Source organism: Sinocyclocheilus rhinocerous, unplaced genomic scaffold (genome assembly GCF_001515625.1).
Source record: "Sinocyclocheilus rhinocerous isolate Xijiao unplaced genomic scaffold, SAMN03320098_v1.1 scaffold839, whole genome shotgun sequence".
In the NCBI taxonomy this organism is placed as follows: Eukaryota; Metazoa; Chordata; class Actinopteri; order Cypriniformes; family Cyprinidae; genus Sinocyclocheilus; species Sinocyclocheilus rhinocerous.
Window position 1 is genome coordinate 1,042,065 of NW_015652287.1, and position 10,417 is coordinate 1,052,481.

Below are 10,417 nucleotides of genomic sequence, written 5' to 3' on the forward strand. Positions count from 1 at the left end.
TTATTATTATTTTGATTATTCTATTTAACTCTTTACTTTATATTTACTCGTTCATTAGGAATTTATGTCGCTCAGGGAGCCTCACGTTGGTCGTTTTACATGGGCCCCCCGATCACAAACTCGCCAGTCTGAACATTAGCCAGCGGTTATGACTAATACTATTTAATAGGTCGCCAATGCTTACCATTCTTTAAATAGTAGTTCTTTTTAGCCCCCTACAGTTACCCATGTACAACTTAGTTAAAGCTCAAACAATAATCAGCGGTTATGCTAGTACTATTTGTCTAGCCCCAGATAGTTATAGAACTACGTACAACTTAACTAAAGTTGAGACAATAATCAGCGGTTATGCTAGTACTATGAAATATGTTAATATTTCAATAGTATTTTTATCTAGACCCCGATAGTTAAAATAACTACGTACAACTTGAATAAAACTCAAACAATAATCAGCGGTTATGCTAGTACTATTTGTCTAGCCCCCGATAGTTAATATAACTACGTACAACTTAATTAAAGCTGAGACAATAACCAGCGGTTATGACCAGTACTATGACTAGTCCCCCATAGTTAATGCAACTGAGTAGGCTACAACTTAACTAAAGTCAAGCAGTTAGTCAGAAATCTAAAATCTCACCTAATGTGCTCCATGCTCCATCTAACCTGAGATCTAGTATGCACTTAACCCTGGACGCAGATTTGCGGAAACATACGCCTTCACTTAATCTACTTGAGAAAATTATTTCAGAGTAAGTCAGAATAAGTCAAATGTAACAATTTATTATCAGTCAGGTACATATGTATTAATCATATGAATCATAGAATTACATTGGTAATGATAGAAGTTGTGACCATAGCTGGCTATCAATACTTTTGTGAAATACACCCCTGTTTGTTTCCACCAGTTTTTAAAGAATTAATCATGAAATTCTACAAATATTTTCAGTTTTATTGAGCTGATTTGGTTAGGTTTAGGGCTAGGTTCTGTCACTATAATTTACAGTAATAACAATTTGGTAATAACAAAGGGTCTGTATTTGATTGTATAATCTGTTGCATATTACACTAATAGCTGTTAATTCAAACTTCAGAAGATTCAAAAGCAATATAATTTTGCCTAACAAACATTTTATACATAAAACTTAATATGTATACTTGAATTTTTCTTCTTGTAGTGGCATCCATTCCAACTTGTAGTGGCATGTTAAGTATTACTGCAAGACACAGATTCCTCCTTACCCCTCCACTACATAATATAGCCATGCCCAGTTTTTAAAGGGGTGGTTGACTGTTTTTTTCTAGGCTTGATTGTGTTTATGGGGTGCAGTCTAACATGTCTTAATGATTAGTTTAAAAAAAAAGACATTATTTTTCACATCATTTGCCTTTATTCCACATCTCTCTGTCCCTTCTCCTCTAAACGCGCTGATCATTTCCTGCTTTTATGAAGCCCCTCCCTCAGAAATACGCAATGGGCTCAGATTGGTTAGCTAGCCCAGTGTGTTGTGATTGCCTAAATTGCCTCTAGTGTGCGTCCCGCCCCTCACCTCAGCGGCATGTGCTCCGGTTGTTTTGTAAACAATGGCGTTGTCTATATTGCTTAACAATTTGAGCCCGATTGAGACGCAGAGGATATTATTGAAGAGGATCATGCAGAACCTGTGCAAGCACACGGCTCTTAATGGTATGTTTTTTGTTTGTTGCTGTCTCATACTTTTAGATATGCTGTTATTTGTAAATGCTACTGCTTCTGTTAGCTTTTAATATGTAGCGGCATGTGCTCCGGTTGTTTTGTAAACAATGGCGTTGTCTATATTGCTTAACAATTTGAGCCCGATTGAGACGCAGAGGATATTATTGAAGAGGATCATGCAGAACCTGTGCAAGCACACGGCTCTTAATGGTATGTTTTTTGTTTGTTGCTGTCTCATACTTTTAGATATGCTGTTATTTGTAAATGCTACTGCTTCTGTTAGCTTTTAATATGTGGTTTTATCCTGATTAAAGAGATGCAGAGCGTGTGGCGAGCAGGGCGACGCGAGGAACAGGATTGAGAACCGCTGCTTTAGAACATTGATTTTGAAACTTAAATTGAAATTGCAATCAACCACCCCTATAAACATTGTTTTTCCTGAATTTTGGTGAGAACTAACCTGTGCTGAAATTGGGGTTTCATAAACCTTTAAGACACAGTAAGACATAGGAACTGTAGTTTTCATGTTTATTGTTGTTTAGTCACTGACTATTAGATTGCTTTGCATTAGAGAATAGAAAGAGGTGTACTGTATATGTCACTGTGTAGGCCTATGCTGAAGTTATTGTTTCACAGCTTACACAGCGTATACTGCTACTAGGCCAGTCAGTCTCCTGTGTGGAATTCCCAAATATAAAATTTCTACTTTTGTTACTTTAGCTGTCTTTCTCTACTGTTTATGTGTGTTCGATCCCCTCTCTTTGGGTATTTGAAGGCTTTTCTTTGTTCCCGATGGAACTGCTGTGGCCAGTTTTCACAGAGAACAAAACACTCTCTCAAATCGCCCGTGGTTTAAAAGCGGTCTATGAAAATGAAAACCCATTCTCACTCTGAATCCATCAATTTAGAAATATAAGAGTCACATATAGCAATGAATTGAAAGCAATTGCATTCCTAGTTCATTAATATATCTATTTATAGCATCTCAATAGAGACACACAAGTTGCGTGACCATTCTTATTTTATTTTTTATTATAAAAATAAGAGTAAAAGGAGTGTTTAAAGAGTAAAAGGAGTGTCACTTGCAGTCTCAAACCAGTGCAGCAATACATAGATTGAATTTTAGCGTGCAGTATTTAATACTTCTAAACTCAATTAACTGCCTTAGCAGAATGCTCCCTTCATGCTTCCTCTGAGTATAAAAAGAACATTGCAAGCTCCTCTGCAGCTTCTAACATCATCCAGAGAGAGAGAAAAGAGGCTGGTGAAGAAACTTCAAACACGGAGGCTTCAGAGACGAGGCAAAAGGAAACAAGCAGAATGATTAAACTGGGAGGCTGATATCTGTCATTACTGTTTGCTTTCAACATCCCAATTTCATCCGAGTAAAAAAGACTGCCTAATATGGGCATTAGTTCAACCCAAAATGAAAACTCTGTCATGATTTATTGCAGATATTTTTCTATGGAACACAAAAAGGAAATATTTTTGAAGGATATTTTTGTGTTGAATGTTTAATCTGTGAGAGAAATAATCATCCTAAAAGGTTCTTTATATATATATAAAACAAATTATATTCATTAAAATAATATTTCTTAATTAATATAACATTTCTTGCACTGTGTGTTCCAACATGGGTTCAATGGTAAATTATGGCAAGTTGGGAATTAAAATAAGTTAATTGACTGGTATTAAGTAAGTCAGATTTCAATCTGTTTTTAACCTGAAAGTGAAACTTGTCTCAATAAAGTACAAAAATAATGAAGTGGCTCATGGAAACTCTTTAAGTACTGAGAGAATAGTATAAACCCCTACAGTTTGGTAGTTTTTGTATAATAGTTTGCTGGTAACCTGTAAACATAGTTAATTTACAACATTGTCTGCAGTGTTATGCAAATTGGATTTAAACAGATGTTTTGAACGATTTGCAACATTTATTTTGTATTTTTTTGGAAAGTGGCATTATAGTTTAATAAAAACTAATATCATCTTACAGTCTCAGTCTGAGGAGAAGGGGAACTCAGAAACTTATTTTAGTACTCATTTTTCAAGACTGTGTTAGGCTCCACTCCCTGCCTCACATTTCTTCTTTTTCTGAATTTACCAGCTAACTAGGTCTTACAATACTTCCAATACTCTTCGGAAAAAGTTTGTGATTCCTCCAGCTGTGTGGTGTGGGACCTAGCAATCTAGTCTCCCCTTCTTTGCAATTCTGTTTATGTGGCAGACACATGAAATCTGAATCACCATCACTCTATGACCCTTTCCTTTTTGTCTCACTGTCCCTTCTCACTTCCTCTTCCCTGGTCTCAGTGCTCTTGTCCCGTGCTCTTGAAGTACAGCAGCCAAAGCACAGAGGGTTCCTGTGGGTGAGCCAGGATGGGTTTTTAAAGTGATTTCTCACTTAGCTCACAGGGAGTACAGCAGGCATTTGGTCTGAAGAGCTCAAAACCTTCATCCTTTGCAGGCTTCTGCCTCAGGATTCTGCTCAACTGCACCACATGATCTGGTGACTCTACATATAACACTGAGCTGAGCTCTGCTTCTATGACCTTCATACTTCCACATGTTTTCACTTCCAATCAATGTTAGATTCTGTGCCAAGTGATGATTTAACATAGCATGCTTTCAGCATAGTATTGCATGGGTAATTTTTAAGTTTGAGGGGTCAACAAGAGGCACAATTTATTATATAATAGGGGCCATCTTTAGATCACTGGACATTTTGGAAATACTAAGAATTTTAACAATCTTTTTTTTTTTAAATATAAAAAAAGACTGAACTCCCCCTACACCCCTCAGATCAAACATCACCTGCACTGACCTATACACACAGAAAGATTTCCATATAGAATTCCCCTTCTTTTATTAAAGGGGCAACATCCATTGTTGTACCAACAAAAAAAGTTGGGGGACACAACTTTTTTTTCTAAAATATAATACATTTGTGTTCATAATCCTTATATAAAGACTGAAAGAGTTGTCAGAATCTCAATGGTGTTGATGTCATGCAACCATGGTGTAGTTTGTTTGTAGCCTACATTTAGTTTTTTTATTTATGCCAATGGTATTTAGGTTTCTCGTTTGTGAATATTATCATAATGAAAAATCATGTAAACAATCATAAACGTTTGTGGGAGATTATTTTCTGCAATCATTTCAAAGCCAATGGAAAATTGGGGTACAAAATACATCATTACTGCGGCACTCAATTACTGAGAAATTGCTAATCTTTTAGATCAGCTATGCACAAAAAAAATACATGTGCAGCTATTTCTTGTTCTCCTCAGCAAACACAGAATTTTCCCCTAATGTTGGTTCCTGTTTGGATATCGTTTGAGAAACAATTTTACAGTGTTTAGTCTTAATGCTTTAGATTCTATATTTTGCAACCATACAATAGAATGTAATGGGAACCAAAAATTATTAGCTGGGTTTGAAATGGGCACATACCAATCAGCAGATCTCCCCTATTCCAAGTTTAATTGACAGCTACAAATGCAATCTCTTTATTATCCCCTTCTTGGTAGCTTTTTTACAGGGAGATGTGTCTTTGAAGATAAGCATTTGCTTAATGATATGCTGTCTGAGCCTCACTTCAGTTAACTTCCTTTCCAAGATATGAACAAAATGATGAATTAGCCAGGCTTGTTGCATTCAGTTTGAGCAGTTGAAAAGCCAGTTTTGACACACTTCAAGTGGGGAGGAAACCAGAGAGCACCTGACAGTTTATGCTATTGTTTGATGACTGTCAGAGGTGCTTTTGCTTCGCTCAAATTGGATTCCGTCTCCTGGAATGAATTATCAAATGCTGAGGGGAGGATTAATAAATCATGGCGCTGTTTTCTCTGCGGTGTTATGATTATTTCACAAACAGAATGGCTCCTCTTTGCTAGTCATGCTGTCTGTTTTTGTCCTGTATTCACCTTCCTTCACTGAATTTCGTGTATCTTCTTAGCCTCATTCCAAATGCTCAGGTACAAAGAAAGAAGGTTTGTGAAGAATCTTGGGAGTTTTTATAAGGCCGGTGTCGTTTCACCATGATCTAACTTGGTGTATCTGGCTGACACGAGTCCACGGTAGAAGGGAAAACCACCTGTCCTGGCTTACAGCGTCTCCCAGTGTTCTTTGCTCTGATCAATGCTGGATGTACATGTAATAAAACCCAGAGGTCAGTCAACTGCAGCACAAGAGAGACAGAAATGGAGAAAATGTGTATTAATATTCACAGACTTCTTAATATTTTATTACTTCCAGCTGTTTGATGTTAAAGTGGCTCATAGGGGATGATGCTTTCCCTATACACAAAAACAGACACATATACACACAGCATACAGATTAGCTAATTTGAGCAACATACTACATGAACAGTGCACAGTTCACACACACAAGTAGGCAACTTTTGTGGAAGAGATTGCATTTGTAATAATCTTTTGAACTTTCTTTTGAAATTGCTATCAAAAAATTGTTAATCAAATACAACATCATGTTTTAGATAAGACAAACCAACGAATCCCACGACATCCCAGAATACATCCCAGCAACTCCATTGTTAAAGGATTAGTTCACTTTCAAATGAAAATTTCCTGATAATTTACTCACCCCCATGTCATCCAAGATGTTTATGTCTCTCTTTCTTCAGTCGAAAAGAAATTAAGGTTTTTGATGAAAACATTCCAGGATTATTCTCCTTATAGTGGACTTCAACGGCTACCAAACGGTTGAAGGTCAAAATTACAGTTTCAGTGCAGCTTCAAAGGGCTCTACACGATACCAGACGAGGAATAAGGGTCTTATCTAGCGAAACGATCAATCATTTTATTTAAAAAAAAAAAAAAAGTATATGCTTTGTAAACAAAAATGCACACCTTGCAATGCTCTGCAATGTGCGTCCATGACTTCACGTACTACGTAATTACGTTGAAAAGGTCACGCTTGACGTAGGCGGAAGTTAGGTTTCAAAAGATTTAAACATCCAGGATACGCACACGAAGTGACCATTTTAAACGATAAACTGACACAAAGACACTTGAATATGTGTCATTGACCATACAACAACTTTTGAACGGTCCTCCATCTCCACATTTGTAAACACTGACTGGGTCGGTACTTCCGCCTACGTCAAACGTGACCTTTTCAACGTAATTACGTAGTATGTGAAGTAATGGATGTGCATTTTAGTTATATTTTAGTATAAAGCATATATGTAACAACGTTCGTAGATCAGGAAGGAGGCGGGAACCGGCGAACGTTAAAATACTTTAATCAAATAAACAAACACAAAATGAAAGTAAAGCGGCAGCCCCTCACGGACGACTGCCGCACACAAAACACAAAATAAACTCCAGTCCTGGTTCTCTCTCGTCCGCTGCACTGAAACTGTAATTTTGACCTTCAACCGTTTGGTAGGCGTTGAAGTCCACTATAAGGAGAATAATCCTGGAATGTTTATCAAAAACCTTACATTTCTTTTCGACTGAAGAAAGAGAGACGTAAACATCTTGGATGACATGGGGGTGAGTAAATTATCAGGAAATTTTAATTTGAAAGTGAACAAATTTTTTAATACTGTGCGTGTATGTGCTGCTCCACTAATAATGCTGTTACTTCCTGGAGGATGATGTCATTAAAAAGCTGCCATTTGTTAATTAAATGAATAAATCAAAAGACTAACAGTGATTACAAATTAAAACAACATTCACTATAAAATGTTTTGTTTGAAACATTTCAATATTTATTTGAAAGAGCACTATTTATTATTAAATGAATCGTTTTTAATTTTAAAAGGTTGTGCACAACATCAAGGGACAAAATCCACTCTAAACAAAGTGATTTATTTTTTATTTACTCCTATCTTTACTTAGTTATTATGGAAGAATAGATAAAAAATGGATTTATACACCCATGGTAAAATGCATCCTGAGAATATAATTTACAGAGCATCTGCAAAATATTTTTTTAATATTATGTTTGCTGAGAAAAAGGAGACTCGTCTTGCAATTGTTTTAGACAAGTGAAGACTGGAAAATGCAGATTTGATTTTGAACAAACTGGTCTGACAGAAAAAAAGGACTGCGTTCTGCTTCATGCTACTTTCAACAGACAATTTTCTTTTCCCAGTCAGCCAAAAAGGATGAAATTACTGCACTCTACCAACTCAGTAATCCGAATGCCGTGCACACTTTTCTCAGTAAGCCACCTAGTGGATAACTTCAACTTCTCTCTCCACATTGTGTCTTCTAGTGTACTCTTAAAAAATGGTAACATAAATGTTTGTGTGTGTGTGTGTGTGTTTACATTACATTTAGCAGACACTTTTATCCAAAGCGACTTACAAATGAGGACAATAGAAGCAATCAAAACCAACAAATGAGCAATAAAATGCAAGTGCTATGACAAGTTATATATATATATATATATACACATACATACATGTAAAAGTGGAGATGACAATAGTTCCTGCTTAAGGATGTATACAAATTTCTGTAAAATGCTATGCAAATGCAGACGCTATGATGTAAACTAAAGGCTGTTGACTATTCAGGAGCGCCAACTTTGTGGCTGCAACATATCTCAAAGTCACCATTTTCTGAACCTGCACATGTACAGAATTTATATTCACAACTATTTCACAACAGCCTATTTGGCATATGAAATTGTCCTGGTGAAGACTGGTGCACAGATCCTGATGTCACCACCACCTCCATATTTCAGTGGTTTTATCAAGTGATGTGAATAAGTAGATCCTGTTTTGTTCCTCAAGTAAGCAAACAAAAAGCGATAGACGACATCTGGGCCTTATTTAATAAAGCTGAAATAGGAATCCCTCAGGGAATCATTTTGGGCCCTATTCTTTTTTTAGTCCTGATATTAACTACCTTCCAGAAATATGCACTGATGCGACTCTTCAAATGTATGCTGATGATACCCTTTAGGTATCTGGTAAAGATTGTGTTGATGTTGAAGAAAAGTTAACAAGAAATTTAGAAAAAAAGTGTCCACTTGTCTAGAAGCTTCTTGCTCAACCTTAAATTACTTTAAATACTTTGAAAACGAAGTCTGTATCTTTTTCTATTAAAAAGTAGTTACAACAAAATCTTTAAATGTTAGAATTAAAGGTAAGGTTGCACACATTGTTACTTGCATTGGACTTGAATTTGCAGTTTTACCTACTGGATGTATATTGTAGCTGTCCTTATATCAAATATGTGTGTAAAAATATATTTGCTCCTTGATAAAAACCCATGCATTTGGACAGTCATTTATTCATGGTGGAGTAAGCTGTGTAATCGTACAAACTTGGGAATGCACTGCACAAGTGGTCAGCCTGATTGTCAGCTGAAAACAAAAAAAAATGTCTGTTATTGCATGGACAATTAATAAGTGGGTATTTAATTTAATAAGAAGAAATTAATATCCCGTATTTCTTATTTTATTATTTAAATATCTTATTTAAAAAAAATAGGAAAACTGGTGCACTGTTTTTATTTCAATTTTCTACCTGGTATTTTATTTCTCAAAATGATGAATGTTATTTTAAAAATGAGGAAATTAGCAGAAATTAGTTCACACAAACTCATAGCATAAGGTTTTACATAAGGTAAGCATTGGACATGGCTACTTCAACTAGTAAATATTAGTTGTGCAAGCTCTACTTTTTATAAATCTTTACAATAAATATAGAATTTTTATTATTATTGTTTTTTTGGGGGGTTTGATCCCTTCTTGTAAACTCAGAGATGTGAATTCGGGCTGCGATTAAATTACCACATGACCTTATAGTTTTTGGCAAAAAAAAAAACAAACCAGTAGGTAATTTGACCAATATTTTTTATGCCAGTGGTGGGAGAAAATATCTGACTTGATTCGGATGGCAATGAAATCACACACTAGCTCCTGAAAATGTTGAATTGGCCTTAAATCCCTACGAGAAACAAGCACTGTCTGAATAGGGCTTAACACATTCTTTTTTTCTTACAATCAAATAAACAAAACTAGACAAAAAAGCATGTAGATGCATACAAGAAAATTATTTAAATTATACTTAAGTTTGAGTATGAATGTATGTATGGTTGGTGATCTCCAGAAGGACCAGATCAAAACCAAAAAAAACCCATCAAAACCCTGCTCTGTCTTTCTCTCTGTCTGTATCTCTCCCTTTCTACTCCTCCTTCTCTCATTAAAATGGTGAGCTCTGGCTTCTAATTAAATCCCACTTGAAAAGTCAGACTCAGATTGATTCAAATTTGCATTTCTGAATAGGGTCTGTTGCTTAAAGAATTAACAAATTGGCAAAAAGAAAAAACAGCCCTTCTAAACCAGAAAATCCATAGCTACAACAAAAATAGAGACTTGTCACCCAACAAAGTAAACAAATCTGGTTTGTTAATGGAAGCCTGCAGAGACCAAAAAAGAAGCACCCTGAGCGTTCTAATTCCTTTAATATTCTGTCACAATACGTGTAAAGATTATATTTAAGGCAATGTACTGCTTCAGGCATAATGTAAAATCAAGACAGTGAAAATCATAGTGAACTGCTAAACATTTAAAACAATAGAAGGCTTATGGGTCCGTGTAACCCTTTAAAGTTCTTTGTTGGCTTCAAACTTTCATTTTCAATTTCTTTGGAGCAATTTACAAACGGATAATTCTCTCATTTTAATTTTCAATTTTACGTGTTTGGGTTGTTGCGCCCGAATCTGATTTTTGAACTAACATAAAAAA